The following is a 19,912-nucleotide window of genomic DNA, read 5'->3' as shown; positions in this document are numbered from 1 at the left end:
ATGTCTCATCCTATAAACGATAAAAACGCAAAACAAATCCATTTGCACATACAAAGGGAGATGGGGGGCATGACACTAAAACATGGTCCAAATCGGATAAAACTTACAAATTTTAATATGTGTAACGTTCTGAGAATAAAAATAATTTTCAATTTTTTTTCTATTTCTATTTGCAGGGAGCAGACGGGGCATATTTCCCCATAAAATCCTATGGTTCGGCTCTTGGGTCTAGCTAGAAGGAGTTGAGCGATTAGATCGAAACTTGCAGAATTCATAGCTCTTCAGCCTACGATAAAAATGCGAAATAAAAATTAACATAGCCGAACCATAAGATTTTATGGGAGAATATGCCCCTATTTTTCCTCCAAATAAGAATAGCAAAAAAATATGTTCTCGGACCGTTACACAGATTAATATTTGTGATCTCTTTATCTCATTTGAATATTTTTAATGGTCATGCCCCCATTCTCCCGTTGTATGTGCAAATGATTTTTTTTTTTTTTTTTTTTTTTTGCGTTTTTATCGTAGGATGAAGGGCTATGAATCCTGCAAGTTTCATTCTAATCGCTCAACTCGTTCTAGGGTAGATCCAAGAGCTGAACCCTTACTCCCCAATCAATCAATCAATTTCAAACCATAACTCTGAACTCTTGTAGTACCGTTTTCTCCAATCAATTTTTCACACTGATTTCATCTTATTATCAGGGCATTTAGTCGTCTCGTTTAAGAATCAGAAAGAACAAGACAACAGTGGGGAAAATGAAACTGTCCCGGCTAAAATGGACTGTCTGGTCACCTTAAGCTAAAGTCAACTTCATTTTAATTGGGGTTTCTGTCAATTCAATGTTGAATGTCACAAAAAAAAAAAGTCTTACATCATAAAGTTATTACCATTTCAAAAGTTATCTCTACAACAAAAGTCTGAGTTCAGCGTTGATTATCTTAATTTGACTTAACTTGATAACTGAGTATATTAAGAGAATTTGTGGATGAATTGATCCCTTTAAGGGGTAGTGTACTGTGTATTCTGTTTCACTGCACAACAAAGAGACTTAACTTATAATAATTATTTATTTTAGAAGACTAATGTAATCTGGTAACTAAGGAGAACGAATTCAACGAAGCAATCGGAAACAGAAAATCGGAAGCAATTGGAAACATATGTTACTTGAAATGAATCTCATCGTTGCAGCTAATATATAATGCTGTAAGCTTCAAAGAAAGCAGACGTAAAAATTTTATAAAAATTAGAAAAATTTTAAGTTATTGTACGAGTAAATACAGAAAATGGATGGAAATGAAAGGATGTGATATCTAAAGAACAACAGTCCACTCACTCTCCTCGCCGGTATCGTTTTACTACTTTTTTTTGTTTATATTTATGTTGTAATCTTTTCCGGAACATTTTCATGCAATGCTTTTTACCGTCTTCGCTTATAATTACCCAACCTTAACCAAGAACGGAAGGAAAATAAAATTGGGGAAATCGTGAATTATGGTATATGCGTAATTTCTGCGCACAGGTGTATCTGCCCATGTAGAAACCTTCAAGCATTAATCAACAATGACCGCATCTTCCCTCATTGAACAGACTACTTGACAAATTTCACTGACATGTCTGGTACATAAAACACAAATACAATATTTTTTTATCTAGCCTACAAACACACAGTGGGCCGGTTAGCTCAGTTGGTTAGAGCGTAGTGCTAATAACGCGAAGGTCGTGGGTTCGATCCCCTCACTGGCCATTCATTTTCTTTAGCTACTCTTACTCACATATATCTTTTCACAATCGTGGTCGGAAGAGTAGTAGTGCAGCAGTAGTGTGTTTGTACTACACCTTACATACTCAGATGTAGTGTTATGCAGGTTACATTGACTTCATAAACACATTTGTTATTGAAACGTCGTACTTGTTTCTATAGATTGCTGCAACTTCAAGATGGCGTGGCGCTTGAACTAGCCGTTTTCGACTTTCGATTTCCTATCTCAAAATGCGTATATTGGACTCCTCTATCACCTGTATAAATTTGACCCAAGAGGTTATAGACCCTGTATATGGGGCACCAACATCTTTTAAATGCTTAGAGCTTCTGAGGTTCTTAATTCGGCTCTGTATATTAAGCACGTGAAATATGTTGTGCAGTTTTTTCGTTCACGAGTAATGGTGGCCAAATTTTGCCACATATTTTCGGAAATAACTAAAACATTACGGAACTTGGAATGATGGTAGACTTTGACTTATCATAGATTAGTGTCTATTATTATGGCGTGCAAAATTTCGGGATACAAAAACTTTAAATTTCTTAAATGTGTGTGTGTGGGAGGGGGGAATCACATTCGAAAACACAGGAAGCACAAAAGTTGAGGCTTGCTTATGGCACAAAACTAACAGAAACATTGGCATAGAAACAACTTTAAATTTTTAAAGTGAGGGGATCCCCCCAAATTTGTTTTCACTGTAACTAAGAACTGGTTGCGGCACAAAACTCGGGGTTACGGCAGAAAACGATGCAAAACTGGCATAGAAAAAAAAACAAAAAAACTTCAATTTGTAAAGTAGCGGAGCGGCTGGGAACATGGACCTGAAGAAGACAATCATTTGCATATTAAAAAAAGAAAGATAGAAAGAAAATAAAATAAAAGAAAAAAGAACAGAACACAATGTCCCACTAACCAAACTTTCCATCAAATTACAGACATCACAATTTTAGCGTAAACTCAAACTCAACTTTCAAAGTTAGTGGTTTAATACAGAGAGAAAATATAGTTTTATCTGGACTTTACAACCCTTCCTGTGTGTGTTTGCTGTACTTGAGTATGAGTCTGTTCCATAAAAGGGGTTTTCCTGGACCCCATTCCACAGTGGGCCAGAATCAGAATCTGACTGGAAAAAAAAAGTAGTTTTGGTAATCTACATTCGAACAGCACAGTTGTGTTAAGTAATAAATAAGGTTTCTTGCTGCGTATCAGTAAACACGGATAACAGCATATAGTGGCGGCAGCAGCACTTCAAAATTGATAGTTCATTATCTGTTTTATAGCGCGCTGAATTGGGGTAGTATGAACGTAAGGTTTGCGGTTTAATTGCGCATGTGAAAAGGCAACGAACGATCGCAAAATAAGCTATGAGTAAAGGTATGTATATGTACTTGCTGTTTGACTAAAGTTTTGATTGATTGGTTTACGTTGCTGTTCTGTAGAAGCATTTCTAGAGAGTCGAAGTATTCACGTATTGAAGAACTGCTATTGGAAATTGAAATTGAGATTTAAAAATGTACGTTCATGTCTGTATTGAGATCTTTCGTCATGATGTAGTTTGATATATGTATTTCGAAATACAGTTGTGATCTACTGCCCGTTCTTGCCCGATTTTTATATTTATCGTCTTTTCAAAGTTAGGTGTAGCGAGCCGGATACGCTCTTCGTGACGTGAAGAACCTGTACGAGGTATTGCGTTCTAAACCATCACTTTATAATTATGATACGAACAGTTATGGAATGTAAATTCTTTCTGTGGATGTTCTTCGCAGTGTGAGAGTGACTTTAAGTGCCTTCAAAGTGATTTCGAGGAGCGTTGGAAGCTGTGTAATAGAATGACTGATAAATTTTTATCCAAATAAAATGATTGGTTGGAACTTGGAAGGACATATTAAGTTCTCTGATAAAGTATTTACTGGTTTCAAAACGATCTCTTGAAGCCAAGAGCATAGGCCTTTGACAAGCAAATTAGGCAGACCTAGTAAACTCTTCGAAGATCCGGAAACAAAGTCGAAGAAAAAAACTTGTACAACCACTCGTTACAAAGCATTCTGAGTAAAAACTGGTGTTGGCTACCCAATGTTCATTGAGAGCTGCTGGAAAAAGAGATGCCGCGGTTGTATTAGGAGAAATCACTCAAACGACACCTAAGGGAGCAACGAAAATCAAAAAGGCTTATCATTCGCCAAAATTCTCTTAAACACTTATTCTCCGGATGAGGTCGTGGCACTTATTATAGATAACAACTTAACAAAAAGACAGTATGCAAATTTGAGACTAGGTGCAAAGGCAGAACATTGTGACATATATCCGTCGTATAAAGTGGTGTGGGAAGCAAAATTAAAGCGTTATCCCAGAGAAAAGAATATTATAGTAACTGACACGTCAGCCGAAGATAATTTACAAGCAATAGTAAATCAGACAATTGAGCGCATCGTGATTTTAATGAAGATTATATTAAACAGTGCATCAAAGATGGAGACATAATGAAATTAGTGTGTGAGTGGGGTTGCGATGGAAGCAGTTGTCATAATGTATACAAGCAGAAAGTTCAAACAGAAGATAAATTGAACTAGTGGCTCAGATATTTTTGCTATCTCCTTCGTTCCCTTACAGTTGTATTCAACATCAGAGAGGGAGGTTGACAAAGCAATTTTGTAGCAAAATCCCTAACCATCGTCGCCTAGATTTTGTCGACCAATTAAATTATTGTACCAGAAAAGAGAACTGAACTGTCGAAAAAAGAGGTATGTTCAATGGAAACGCAAATACGTAATTTAAAGCCTACTGATGTACCAATTCAGGAAAAGGAAGTAAATGATATCCCTAAACTTGTGTTCACAATGGTGAATGGGAAGATGTGAAACTCTGTTACAGAAATTTCCTCCTCAAACGTACTCCTTGAAGGCACTTAAAGTCACTCTCACACTGCAAAGAACATCCACAGAAAGAATTTACATTCCATAACTGTTCGTATCATAATTATAAAGTGATGGTTTAGAACGCAATACCTCGTACAGGTTCTTCACGTCACGAAGAGCGTATCCGGCTCGCTACACCTAACTTTGAAAAGACGATAAATATAAAAATCGGGCAAGAACGGGCAGTAGATCACAACTGTATTTCGAAATACATATATCAAACTACATCATGACGAAAGATCTCAATACAGACATGAACGTACATTTTTAAATCTCAATTTCAATTTCCAATAGCAGTTCTTCAATACGTGAATACTTCGACTCTCTAGAAATGCTTCTACAGAACAGCAACGTAAACCAATCAATCAAAACTTTAGTCAAACAGCAAGTACATATACATACCTTTACTCATAGCTTATTTTGCGATCGTTCGTTGCCTTTTCACATGCGCAATTAAACCGCAAACCTTACGTTCATACTACCCCAATTCAGCGCGCTATAAAACAGATAATGAACTATCAATTTTGAAGTGCTGCTGCCGCCACTATATGCTGTTATCCGTGTTTACTGATACGCAGCAAGAAACTTAACACAACTGTGCTGTTCGAATGTAGATTACCAAAACTACTTTTTTTTTTCCAGTCAGATTCTGATTCTGGCCCACTGTGCATTCGTTTCCAAGTTTTCCCTCCTATTTCATAAATCACGGACTAGGTGACAAAATCTTCATCCGCTGTTTTATCTTTTTTTTTTATCCTTTCATTTTCTAATATACGTCATCTGATAAAAAACGGTAAACGACACATTCCACATCTTGCCTTTGGTTGTTAATTGCATGTAGGAGGTGCACGTAGATCTAAGTTATGTATCACTTTCAGGACGAGCTTTTTTGTTAAGGGTCCCTCTCAATTCTACAAGTTATTTCTTGATTTTCGTTGTGGAGCATATCACCCTGTTAGTTACAATGATAACATCATATATACTTGGGCAGAAAGTGCTTTAAAGTATGCATTTTCAATAATAATAATAATAATAATAATAATAATAATAATAATAATAATAATAATAATAATAATAATAATAATAATAATAATTTAATATTTAGTTGTTTGTATGTATACTTAGAAAAAGAAAACTGGTATGGAGATAAAAATAAATAAGTTCCCTGTTTAAAAAATGAGGTTTGATTAACTTACGTGATTACGAATCAGATTATGAAAACGAATACTTGGCAATAATTCTCGTTTTACACACTTCGTAATCCACTGGTAATCCACTTTCAACTGTTGGATCTTCATTGGTGAGAGGCTTATAGTCCTTGGCCGGTTAGCTCAGTTGGTTAGAGCGTCGTGCTAATAACGCGAAGGTCGTGGGTTCGATCCCCTCACTGGCCATTTTTTTTACTATGTGGTTCTTCACCTTAGTAATTCTGAGGCAGATCAAAAGTGGAATATTTTTGTTTCTGATTAGCAAACTAAATAGATATATAATTTATTTATTTGTTGCTTCTTGAAACTTATGTAGAATAAATACGCGTGTAGAATAAATATTTTTTCTCCGATAGAAGTTTAAGGAAAAGTAGACATTTCAGAAATGTTTTTATAGATTTGGCCTGCATGCACGTATCGTCTGTTCAGATTTTCATTTCCCTCAGTGACTTGATTTTCCAATATGACAATGAGCCAATTAACACTGCTGGAGCTGTTGAGGCGTGATTTCAAGAACATTTGAATGAACTACATCATCTCTGGCCGGTCCAATCCCCGGACTTCAATATTATTGAACTTTTGTAATGAGTTCTGGAGCTAAGACCCCAGAGCAGATATATTCTTCCATTCTTGCTGACGAAACTGAGTGCTGAGGTGCATTAGGAAATATACCGCATAACATTCCCTGGAATGGAAACCATTCATGAATTTCAGTTAGTGCTTCAAACGGGTCGGGATGTCGGGTCGGGTCAATCGGGTCAGCACGGGTCAGCACGGGTCGGGTTGTTGGGTCGGGTCAGTTCACTTTCGTCAACTGAGTTTAGGTTGAGCTTAAACTCGGCTGCAGTCGAAAGCTGCTGTTTTTCACTAGCTGCCTACTAAAAATAACAATTTTCAATTGATTTTATAGAAACCATAAATCTATTTTGAACACTTGCAGCTAGTCTTTTTATGGTAAATGCTTATTTTTGTACTTGTGTGTACTTTAATTTTTAAATGTGGAAGATTGATTTTACCAATCGACTGTAATATTAATATCTACGCCAATATGGAGTCTGGATTTAGAACAAAACTAGAAGTTGTTTAAGCAAGGCCAAAAGAAAGATTGGATATAGACGACCAAGCCCAAGCAGGGCCGCAGTGGCTCAGTGGTAGAGAATCATCTCTGGTGCATGGTGTCCATGGTTCGATCCCCGCTTGTGTTAAGTGGGCTTTGTGGTGGAGAAACGCCGTGTAGTGGGTTTTCTCGAGGTTCTCCTGTTTCCTCCCACTTTCTTCATTCCACCATTGCATTCATTTCTCATGGTCATCATATCTCTTAGCCTCGGTGCAGAATCGAGGGACCTTAAACTGAATATTTCATTTTATTTCATCAAGCCCAAGAACATCGATACAAGAATAAGATAAAGATTGGATATGCAAGACGAAGTGCATAGTAATCTTGCTTTTGGCCTTGTTTTGGTTATCACCAAGTAGCGATGAGCATATTTTCTGGCTTTCCGTATAGTATGAAAGACCATAATCAAAATCACACTTGGTCTTCATTTGTACTGATGAGGCGAGCATTCTTGGCTCTTGTATAGCATGAAAGACCAACAAGACTACGAAATGCAGGACATAGACTCGACTGTGCAAGACAAAGAATAAGACGCAGTATTGATGACCAAGACCCAGGGTGCGAATTTTTTGAATTTCATTTGTTGGGCTGAAAGTAATGAAATAAAATTAGTACTTTATAATTAATTATTATACTGCATTTTTAAATTTTAAATTACAAATTTCATATTATGTATCTTCTTACGTGCAACTATATATACTGTAAAATACGTTTTAATTACCGAGAAAGAAAAATCAAACTGGCACGGGTCCCGGAATCATAAGAACCTATTTTGGAATGAAAGTTGAAGGGTTGGAAAAAATCACAGGTGTTCTCCCGTTTCCTCAACCCCTATCATTGTAGCTAAACGATTTCCTTTTCTCTCGGCCAAGAGACTTGCTACTGCCTTCCGAGAAGACCCCCTGCCGTCCGAACAGGTGAAAACACTGACCTTGAATAAAAATATCGTCACATAGAAGTAAAGCAAGAAAAAAAAATTCTCCCACGTCGGACATTGGTATCAGTTAAAAAAAGAAATAACCAAACCTCAAATGTGCCAAATATTCATTAAGATGCATATAAATCCCCCGCTTGATCTAGCTAGTGGTTAACGTGTAAGACTTCGGTACACGTGGTCCGGGTTTAATTCCCAATGGGAGTGCATTTTGGCGTTCACCCAGTGTTGTGACCTTAGTGCTCTCAAACGGGTCGGGTTGTCGAGTCAGGCTACTCGGGTCGGGTTGTCAGGACGGTCAGCTCGGGTCGCGTTGTCGGGTCAGGTCAATCGGATCGGATCACGGGTCGGGTCGGGTCGGTCTTCAACCCGACCCGACCCGTTGAGAGCACTAATTACAGTGAATCCTGTCTATGTTGAGTACTATCGGTTTCATTGAAAAGTGGCCAAATTAACGTATGGTAAGATAGCCCCCGACTTTAGAAAAATGAAACAATGACTAGGTCATTCGTTTGAACTACGTTTGTACCGAAAATATTTTCGTTTGTACCATTTTCCTCAGAGGGTTACTTGAGAGGTCAACTGGGCGCCAAGATACCCCCCCCCCCTATCACAGCACAAAAAATTGAAATACACCATTCGAAAGAAAATCGTTTGTACCGAAAAAGTTTTGTTTGTACCCTGATAGTTTTCGAGAAAGAGGGGATAACATTTGGGGGTCTATCTTGGCGCCAAGATAGCCCCCCGTATCACAGCACAAAAAATTTAAATACACCATTTCAAAGGAAATTGTTCGTACCGAAAAAAGTTTTGTTTGTACCGTGATAGTTTTCGAGAAAAAGAGGATGACATTTGGGGGGCTATCTTGTAGGCAAGATAGGCCCCGTAATATGTACTTTTTTCCATACCATGGTGGAATGAAGGATGTGGGAGGAAACGGAAGAACCCCGAGAAATCCCCCACACGGTGTTTGTCCACCATAAAGCTAACTTGACATGAGCTGTGATCGAACCAAGGACCCCATATACCAGAGGTGAATGCTCTTCCACTGAGCCATTGCGGCCTTCTCTACTGAAGTCGTTAAATCTGACTATTCTTCAATCTGCCAGTAATTCTGCGTAGAAAGCGAACTTGCGACCGCAAGAGATAAGTTTCACACTACGCGAAGGAGGGTTGGGCAAATTTTCAATTCAGTTTAAGATATTACGCAAGAAACATGTTTTCAACAATTGTTCCGGCGGGCAGGATGAAAGAGTTCATTAGACTGGGGATTGGCCCAGGGACCGGCTTTGCAGTTGCGCATGGCTAATGTACAACATAAATTTTTCCACGTACATGCTTCCTCTTTTGTCATTTTTAAACCTACTCAATTATTCTGGCAGGGCCGGCCTTAAGCCGATTGGACCGATTACTCCCAATCGGGCCCCGACCTCGTGCCATCTACTCTACCCGTCGTATCATCACCATTTCATTTTGTCTGCAGTCGATAACGATTTCAAGCTGATTATACCTTTCCTAAGTAGCTACCTACGATGTTCTCGCTAGCGTACATTAGGTCGCGGCACCATTTGCGGCGTGCGAAAGCGTTATGGTGCCTGATGAGCGGTTTGGCCCGTGCAACACGACCCCGTAAGTTCATGTCATGTAATTCGCGGCGGACTGTGATTGTCGAAACAGGGTGGGGGAGATGCTGATTGAGTTCCTCCGTCACTTGCTCCGCAGTGGCACGACGGTTCTGCGTGACAATGCGCTTTAGTACTCGGCGTGACCTGTCACTCATGATTTTCTTCCGCCCACTGTTCCGCTTCCCCGATGTGGTTTTCCCGTGTGTTGTGTAGGCCGTCATCACCTTCGACACTGTCCCACGCGACACACCTAACACAGTAGTCACTGCCGTCACACTCACTCCACATAACCGCGCACCAACAATTTGCCCTCTTTGAAAATCTGAGAGGTCTCCCATTTTACACTACCTCCGTCTGCTGCAGCCACTGGACATTGCTGTTCCACTGCGCCTGACGTAGTATGGAGACCGACCTAACACACTACCACCAGCGGTCCGACGCTGCGGACGCCCTGACACCACTGCCAACCCATACATCTGACGTGTTGCCAACTACAGGTGTTTCCATTTTTCTGATCACCATCTGTATATGGCTGGTTCCAGTGACTAACCGGGTGAATCGCCACATTTTTTGAAAATTGAGGTACAGTACATGCTCTGTTACAGTTAGCTCTCTAACTGAAATGGTTTTAGTTTTGTTAATGGCAGCTGTGGGACATATTAACTACGTTTAGGGGGAAGGTAAAATTGTTGTTTTAAATGAAGTCTTCTGTTAGTATTTTCTCTGTTTAATTAAAAGGCACATATTGTAATGTATAAGGTACATAAAACATTGGATATAGTCTGGCTCACAAAAGCTGTCATGCCGCACAAGAGAATATATATATATATATATATATATAGGGTGGTACGATAATACATCGACAAACTGAAGGAGATGATAATAGACAAGAAATTAAGCCAAAAATATCTAATGAACACGGGTTGAAGGTGCCACCATTTTGCTGTGAGATGCGTTCCAAAACCGACGAAGGCGCTGATATAATGCCAAATATCTCACGAGCACGGAAAGACATCGCTGTCAGGTCAAACCTTTCGATACTTTGACCTGACCTGACATGTCGCTGTCAAACAACCTTTCGATTGTTTTCAACTTTTTAATACTCGCAGACCGGCAAAAGGCGGAGATATGTTGGGCAACGGCAAACTAGAAAGCTCTTGTAGTGACACTAACTAAAATAATTTCGCGGACCGCCACCGCACCGATCTGTGAACCGGCGGTAGGAACCACTACTCTAAAACATACAAGAGGCAAGTTTTCATAATTACAAGACTAACACTAAATACAACATGTTGTTGTTAATGATTGAAAATTAAATATTATGTTCTAATCAATGCTATTAATACTTTCATATATGTATAACACTTTCATTATTTAAACTTCAAAATTATTCTTTATTTACTTAATTTCTTTCTGTACTTAGAACCAAGGGAACAAAAATACTTCCTCGAAACATTGGCAATCACATGTGACTTCATAACAACACCCAGTTCTTTTTTATTTGCATACTTCAGAAGATCTAACCGTGACGTGATATGGTGAAGATGAGCCATCAATTAGCGTTCGTGTGGTATCCCTGTGAAAGTCTGTTGTCTGCCTAGCGAGGTGCGCGGCCGTGTATTATTTATCGAATAGGTTAGCCGCAAGGCTATGAATGAGAAGAACGCTTTGTGAATGGTCTTGGGATATTGTATGCAAGTTCATCTGCTCTGCTCAGGGCCAGCTGGCCGTAGAACTCGATCTCCACGGACAACAACATTTCTTACAGAGGAAGAGAAAACACAGAGAGTTCCGGAATATTCATTATTCGGATTTTTTTTACTTCATTCGAGTGTTTTGTTTAATTTCTAAATGGCTACAAGATCTGAAACCAATCCTAACACTGTATCATCTGATTAAAAGTGACGGAGAGCAGCTAAAAGTGTAATAGAAATAGTTTTATTTTTTAGTGCACTTTGTCTCTTTGTTATAGGGAAATTTTGAAAACCCAGAATTGGGATCACCTCCAAAAAGGAATAATATATTTCATTGACTGTTTGGATTCAAAGAAACATCGAGGAACATTTGCAGAAGTACGTTTCAAATACTGACAGGCAAGTGGTGCGCTAGTTTGATTTACACCCTAAGTTTCCCGTTCTTTCTAACAGTAGTTCCCCTTTTAAAAACTTTGTAAATTCCATACCTTTACTAATTAGTTTAATATGATGCCCTGGTGCACGCAATCTTGAGTTTTATTTCAGATAAGGATGCATTGAGTAATTATTTCTCATACACTCCTGCAACTTATAATAAGGTACGACCACTTTCTACGGAAAATGCCTCATAATTTGGGAACTACTGCTTTACAATAATATGCTGTTTGTCAGTTCTCCAATTAAATTAAGATTTTAGCCGTTTAAGCATATTCCTCTAAACATAGGCGCCAACTTTTATGTTTCTCAATGGGCGCTTAGGCTTCGACACTAATGTCCCATTTTCTTTTCTTTCTTTTTTCTTTTTAAAAAATAGATCCAATAGACCATGGTTCCCAAATTCTTCCTGAGAGGCGAGAAAAACTATCAAGACCTGCTGAAATAAAATGAACTGTGAAATTATTGTTAAATTGCAAAAACAAAAGATTTTTAAATTTTATTTTAATTTATTTTAGTACGATTTTCTAAATCTTGTAATTGAACAAAATTCCTAAACATTAAGATTTTGTTTGTGAATTTCAAACGTGTCTAGCAATATTGGCCAAAATAAGGGGACAGAAAATTATTAAAATAATAATGATTACAGTCAAACTTTTAGAACATTTGAGAATAATTTGAGTGAAAATAGAAAATGATTCAGCTGTCTTGTAAATTCACGTAAAGCAATTTTACAATTTTAAAAATATAAATTAACATCAAACACCAAGTTCTTTAAACAATTAATTCTATAAAATTATACTCACGGATAATTATTATCGTTGTAATGCTATATTGCTCGATCCTCGATATGCCGTAAGCCTGAAGAGTCTGAAATAGTTGTTGATAAATTGATTATTCAATACATATGCACCCCTATCTAAAATTTCACCTGGGATCACGTACACTATAGTTTCTTTTTATTATTCACCGCATGAAAGTGTAATTTCGAAGTTAAATCGAACTCAAAAATTCAATAGGTGCTGACCACCCATTAAATATCTCCAATGGATGCTTGAGCCCCAGAACACTCACGTAGTCGGCGCCTATGCCTGTAAACTTGTTCAAAACTTATATATGTGTGAACGATTCTGAACTATGAAACATATTCCTGTAAAAGTGTTCAAAATTTGCGTGATATATCTGAACCTCAGATGTAAAATGTGATTTGGATTGAGTCGGCATGATTTCCTTATCGATAGCAGTAGTGTTGTCCATGAATGAGTCGAGACAGAGTTTTTGTGACTAAACAGAGCTCTTCCAATAGAAATAGATAACTTTCTGAGACCAGACCAGACATCACTTTTACGATACCATTTTGAGACGAAACAGCCTAAGTTCTTGTCTCGTAGGTACCTTTAGATAACAGTTTTTCTTTAATATAAATCTTGGTTTTGATTCGTTTAGCTTCAAAACGAGCGCATTTCGTACTAATTTTCCAACTATTGAGATAACTATCATAGTTTTAGTTATAGGTATGTAACTTTTTATATTACTGGAATAAGTTAGAACAAAATATAGAAGGGTCTTTTTCTTTGGAATACTGCCTACACTTAAAACTGAATATTTTCTATCTTTTTTGACATGAATCAGACACGTGGACCCAACAAAACCAGGATCAACGATCTGTAAGCCTAAACAACAAAATATGGAAGAGTCATATAACCCTATGCTAAGATCTACCGACAAATGGATCAGGAAGATAATGCGAGCGACATATATTTTCGTGAAAATAAAGGCACTGAAGTGGGTAGGTCGAAGAACAAATGAAGATCGATGGACCAAAGCAATCCTTTCCCGGATATCAAGAGACAAGAAGAAACGTTGGAAACGTCTCCATGAAAAAGGTGACAAAATTAAGATCTGCTTTACAGTAATGTAAAAAATAATTACCAAAGATAAGTGATTGTAAAAAGGAAATAGACAAATTTTTATGAATTTTGTATCAACTTTGGGAGAAGCCATAATAAAGTTGAGTTGAGTTGATTTTGAGCTTAAAGTCCCGTTCAGCAGCGAGGCTATATGAGACGTGGACCTAGTGATTAACGTGGAATCCGAACCACATGAGCTCCCACCGGGAATCGAAACCGGGTCTCCTACGCCAAAGGCACATACGGAGCTGGTCATAATAAAATTGAAAAAAATAAAATGACAGAAAGTCCTAATAAACATATTGTATTATGCAAGTATGTATACCCTATAAGCTGAAACAGACAATGCATTAAGTTAGTCTGGACACAAAAGCCATGACGTGACCTGGAGACTACTTTGATCAGGTATTGTAGTTTCATCTGTACAATACCAAATATATATATACAGGGTGTTTCCAAAGATTGTTTACAAGGCTTGGGAGGTGAATCTACTCACAGAAACAAGACAAAATCCAGTAAACAATTTCCTCGAGATCGCTTTGTTCCAGAGATACAGGCTACCGAAAATGTGGAAATGTGACCATCGTTTCTCGGCTTACATCCGAGAGAAATTGTTCTCCATTTGAACTCGAAACCGGGACTAACTAATTGGCCACAAATGCGATACGTCTGCCAACTCACGCAGGAAGGGCTACTGATAAAAATACGTTATACTAATCTTTACATACTTGTTAATATAATTGTCAGGTGTCATTTCAGCAAGACAAAAACATAAACGGTTGCATAAGTGAAACCATTATACAGAATTACATATGGACAATTTCAAAGTACTGCAGAGTACAGAAGAACTAATTTAGTCCAAGTTAGTTCCCTATGCCTTTTATTAGTCCAAGTTAAAGAAATACAACGATTTAACTTGCATAAAGTGAAAAATGAATAGAGATATGAATTATTTGAGTCCAGTTTGACTCTGACCCATTTATCGTAAATAGATACCAAAGATACTTCTGATTTCAATAAATGCCTTTCGTGGGGTTTGAATTCCCCCCTTCCAAAAAAAAGTACGGCATTTCGATGTATTTTATCAATAGTATACACCAGTGGCGTATTTACGATTTTGTTTCGGGGGGGGCTTTGCTGACTTTCGGGGGGGGGCTTTGCTGACTTTCGGGGGGGGCTTTGCCTGAAAATGTGAACATTCTGCAGGATATTTCATATACTTTACTATAGTAAGTAAGATTTCGGGGGGGCTTAAGCCCGGAAGCCCCCCCCCTAAATACGCCACTGGTATACACTATTAAAACGAAACAATACTCAGAATTTTTCTTTGATTGCAATTGCATAACAATAATAACAAACTATTAAAAAATCACAAAAGAAACATTCATATAAACTTTTATATATATATATATAAGTTGCTTTTGTAGTATAATCTCTTTGAGTAATGAACGGGGAATTTAGGTCCGAATAATAGACGGGAGTAAAACAACTCACAAATGTATGTTCATCAAGATTTTACGAACATTTTTCGTTTTTTGGTTTAAACCAGTTAAAAAAAACAGCTGGTTTAAACCACCTTGGTTTAAACCAGCCAACCGTGTGTGTGTCATTAATGGACCGACAGTAATGAGTGAAGGAAAGGTCTTGCAATGGTGCAGAGAGTTTTGGAAAAGTCGTTCAGATGTTCATGATGATGAGCATAGCGGAAGGCCTAATGTTCAGACGGATTATCTGGTGGTACGCGAGAAAGTGCGATCTAATCGTCAATTCACAATAACTGAACTCGGCAAAGAGTTTTCAGAAGTGTCTGTGAAAACAGTGCATCAAATTGTGACTGACAAGCTGGGTTATCAGAAGCTGTGTGCGAGATAGGTGCCGAAAATATTGACAGACGCTCACAAACAGCAAAGAATGATGGCTGCACATGATCTTTTGACCAGCTAGGGGAAGAATGATCTCTTTTTTCACACATTGACAGGGGATGAAATATGGATATCGTATGCACTGAGTCGAAGTAGCAATCAATGCGATGGTATTACTATGGTTCTCCTAAAGCAAAGAAATTCAATCATCAGTTCACAAAAACATGGCAGCCATGTTTTGGGACCAAAAGGGTGTGATTCTTTTGGAATTCTTGAATAATTACAGAAAAAGTGTTGCGAAACACTGAATAAACTGTAGCGTGCCATCGAAAATCGGCTGGGAGGAACGCTACGCTCTGAAATTCTTCTGATCCATGACAAAGTCTGCCCACACACAGCTTCTCATACAAGTGAGACAATTCAAAGATTTCGATGGAAACTATTCAATCATCCCCCTTACAGCCCAGACCTTGCTCTCAGCGATTTCTTTCTTTTTATTCACTTAAAAAAATGGCTTGCATCGAAGTATTTCAACGCCAGTGAAGTGTTCAAGACATCAGTTCAGGAGTGGTTGCATTCTCTAGCGGCAGATTTTTACATAGAGAGTATACGAAAGTTTGTGCCACGCCAGCAGAAATGTCTAGAGGTTCATCGTCACTACATCACAAATTAGCCATAGTATATACTTGTATAAATCACGATAAATTTCTTTTCTTAACATTTTTTGTTTTATTTATTTATTTATTTACTTTTTGCCGTTTTTCAGATACACCTCGTAATATACTCTATCCAAAAATACAGGATTTAAAATCTTTTAGTTCCGGCACAAGGGATTCTCCAAAGAAACAGAGGGACTCCCGGATATTGTTAGAAAATATGGATCTGATTTATGACGGGTGGAACGACGTCCCAGCAATTAATAATTCGCTGAGAGAACATGGATAGTGCGAACAGCACCAACATGAATGATATGTATCGTGTTGTGCATGGTTACATAATTACAGGAGAAATAAGCGAAATGAATAAAACAAAGATAAATCAATGAATGAAAGTTGGTGATTATTCAAGAATTGGCGGAATGAGAATGTGGAAGGAAAAAGGAGTACCCCAAAAACCTACGGATATGATGCTATTCACCACAAACTCACTTAGTCTGGGATGGAACTTGGGATCCTTTCAACAGAGATGAACGCTCTACTACTGAATCTCCCTTCTGAAGCAAACGATTGTTGACTAGGGATGCACGCGAGACGTCTCGTCTCGTCTCGTCTCGCATTTGCGAGACGAGACGAGTGAAAATTTTATGCGAGACGAGACTAAACCATGCGAGACGAGACTCGGTTAAGTCTCGCGAGACTTCTCGCAGTCTCGCAACATTTATGAATTACATTTAATTGTATATTTAGTGATTTTACATTTATTGAGTTTTCTAAGTTGAGCGTTAATGCCTCCAGGAACAAAAAAGTGATTGGGGCAATAGACATTTTATGAGATTTATTATTATTCAAGGTTGATTTTTAGAATTAAAGCCTTCTTTAGTTTCTAAACATCATTCTAAACACTACGGTTAGTTCAACTGTATGATCTGGAAATTGATCCAGAAAGCTTTTTTCGTATCAAGTATAGTTTGCTGGATATTTTGATTTTCGCAATTGTTAACATATATTGCGTTATCCACAAGTCCGTTGACGTAATGTTATTCCTTGGTGGTTAGTGTAAAGGGAGATAGGCGACAATAGATGGCAGCACTGTTCTCCTACACAAGTAATGTATTTTTATATTTTCTCTGTTGCTTCCACAAATTTAGTGCTAGAGAGTTTAAACTTTCTGAAAAGAAAGTTCAAACCTATTCTAAGGGAACAATCCGTGTCAATTTTGGATATTGTGACGTTAAAGCATTCCTCGGACTAGAAGCAGGCAAAGACAAGGTTGAAATCCGGTTAAATAAAGACGAAGAAATTTACATATAGATATAATAAAAGGATCCGGGTTTGATTCAATGAGTTCAGAAAAACATATACGAAAACGTTATATCCTAATCTACATCTTCTTTATATCCTAATTACATTGGCGACTTTTTTTTCGGGGCAAAAATGTACCCGCATGGCATACTGGAAAATATTGCTGGAGACCTCTAAGCTGGAAAACAATGTTGGATCCAGCAACAATTTATGCTGTAAATTATGCTATTAATTTGACAAAAATTAATGGTCCAGCAATCAAATTCCAGCACAACTTTCCTTTTAATTTGGAGCGGAGGGGACACAAGTTCGGATACCATGTTGAACTCTAGGTTCCGTCTTCTTAGGATGTTATGAACATTCATCCCATGGAAAGCAATGGAAAACCACCATGGATTCACCTTGGCAAGGGACTTTTAGGTCAAATACCTTCCTTCGGACAGAATATCACGTCATCATTCATTAACAGCCATAGAATAACACTGCAAAATTTTGACCCAGAATATATGCGAGACTGTGAGATCATGCGAGAAAGTCTCGCGCGATACACGAAATGAGACTCAAAATTTTATGCGAGACAAGACGAGACCAACATTTGAGGTTGCGAGACGAGACGAGACTTTCGTTTCTCGTCTAGTCTCGCGTGCATCCCTATTGTTGACAATGATGAGAGATATTGACCCATAAAAGTAAATAGAACGCTTACGTAACAAAACGTCGAAAACTGTGTTAAGGAAGCAGATACTCCGGTAAGTGTGGGGACATGAATGTACGAAGTGAATAGTGACAAGAGGATAAATAGTACAGAAGTGCATAAACAGGGGAACCACAAAGGAACACAACATGTAACATGTAAAGATCAGACGTGTGAAATGACTCTATCCCCACGCTATCATGGTTATAGATTAAAGACCGGCCATTGTAATATTCCCTTTAGATATGTCCTTGATTTGTATTGTCAAGATATGTGTGCCCCCTGACTTTTTAAAGTTTATCATCCCACAGTTATGCTCTTTAAGCTAGAGAACGCGGATGATTAACTGATAATTCAAAGAGAATGTACGAGAAAATGGGAAAACCCCAAGAAAATTCACGAGCACGATTTTGTCCATTCCAACCGGCTTAGAAAACTCTAGTGGTTAATAGTGTGTGGGGATAGCTCTAGGCGTTGGATAAATCGAACTTGCAAGAGGATAAGAACACTACTGTTTTGAATTTATGAACACGAATCAATGAGGATGGTGCAGGGTGTGATGCTTACAAACTTTGTGTTAGCATGTGATTATAGACAATGCCATAATAAGTAAGAATGTGGAATGCTTTTTCTAGAGCCGAACATACGACAATCGAAGTACTGAAGTCCTTCCACTAGGAGAACTTTAAAGTGTACGTCACTAGCAGCAGCAAAACACGATCTGGTTCAAGTGAGTTTGTGGTGAACGATATCGTATCCTTTTTTCCTTGAGTGCTCCTATTACCTCCCACGTTCTTATTCCAGATTTTTTTTTCTATAATCACTAACTTTCATGATCCACTTGTCTCCTTTAGCCCACAGAGTGAGTGGTGGAGTGCTCACTTACGGTTCCATCTCAAACCATGTGAGTTCGTGGTGAACACCATACCCATGGGTTTCTTCGAGGATCTCCGTTTCATCCCACATTCTTAATCCATCAACTCTTGCATAATCATTCCCTATCATTAATAACCTGTTGCTTTTAACATAAAGGGCATAACAACAGAACGTTATACTACAAATTTCATTTCACTTCTATGAGCCTCACGGCATCGTTATACGTTAAACCTAAAATTTTATTTATTTTCATTTTATCCACAATAGCCCACATTCTGTAGTCATGCAATCACAATAACAGGCCACTTTTTTTTTCAACTGAATCTGTTCGAAATATCAATGTTCTCGCAACGAATATTTGCTATTTGTTGGAACATCGTTCCACACGTCATGAATTGCAACCACTTTCGTAATAGAATATCTGGAATTCCTTTCCTTCTTTTCCTTTGCCCCGCCAGTAAAAAATATGCTTTTTGGATGGATCCAAAAGTGGCTCTATAATGTAGTCACAAAGTCACGTGCCTTCTAAATTAATACGAAGAAAAACAATTATGAACATTTATCCCTGTACATGAGTGAGGATCGAGCGAGCAAAAATTTTTGTATGGAGTCTACATACAGCCCTTATTGAGATATTGAGAGATTTCGCAGCATATCGCAAGTCACGATATTTGATGTTACCTTTTGTTGACGTGTTCTTGTTTGGCTCTTTCTCACGTCCCATCTCTCATAAAACAGCCCTTTACAATGTCTGCAATTACATACAATGTATTAAATAATTACACTTTTTACGTGACTGAAGAAACATTTTCTCTACTTAACTGATGACGGGGGCAGGAGTGGAGAAATAGGGTGGAACTTTCAGCTCTGTACTGATTTTACGCTCTTCCCACGATGAAGGTCGGAGAAAAGAC

General features: G+C 38.0%; 2 non-coding genes across 2 annotated transcripts; both read left to right on the top strand.

The window, feature by feature from the left end:
• The first annotated feature begins 1,674 nt into the window (after window positions 1–1,674).
• TRNAI-AAU (transfer RNA isoleucine (anticodon AAU)) lies at window positions 1,675–1,748 on the top strand. The gene has a single exon. It is a non-coding gene; the product is annotated as a tRNA-Ile (tRNA).
• A 4,254-nt stretch (window positions 1,749–6,002) lies between these two features.
• On the top strand, window positions 6,003–6,076 carry TRNAI-AAU (transfer RNA isoleucine (anticodon AAU)). The gene has a single exon. It is a non-coding gene; the product is annotated as a tRNA-Ile (tRNA).
• The last annotated feature ends 13,836 nt before the right edge of the window (window positions 6,077–19,912 follow it).

The sequence above is a fragment of the Thermobia domestica genome, chromosome 10, assembly GCF_964235325.1.
Source record: "Thermobia domestica chromosome 10, izTheDome1.hap1.1, whole genome shotgun sequence".
In the NCBI taxonomy this organism is placed as follows: Eukaryota; Metazoa; Arthropoda; class Insecta; order Zygentoma; family Lepismatidae; genus Thermobia; species Thermobia domestica.
This window is presented reverse-complemented; position numbering and strand designations above follow the sequence as displayed.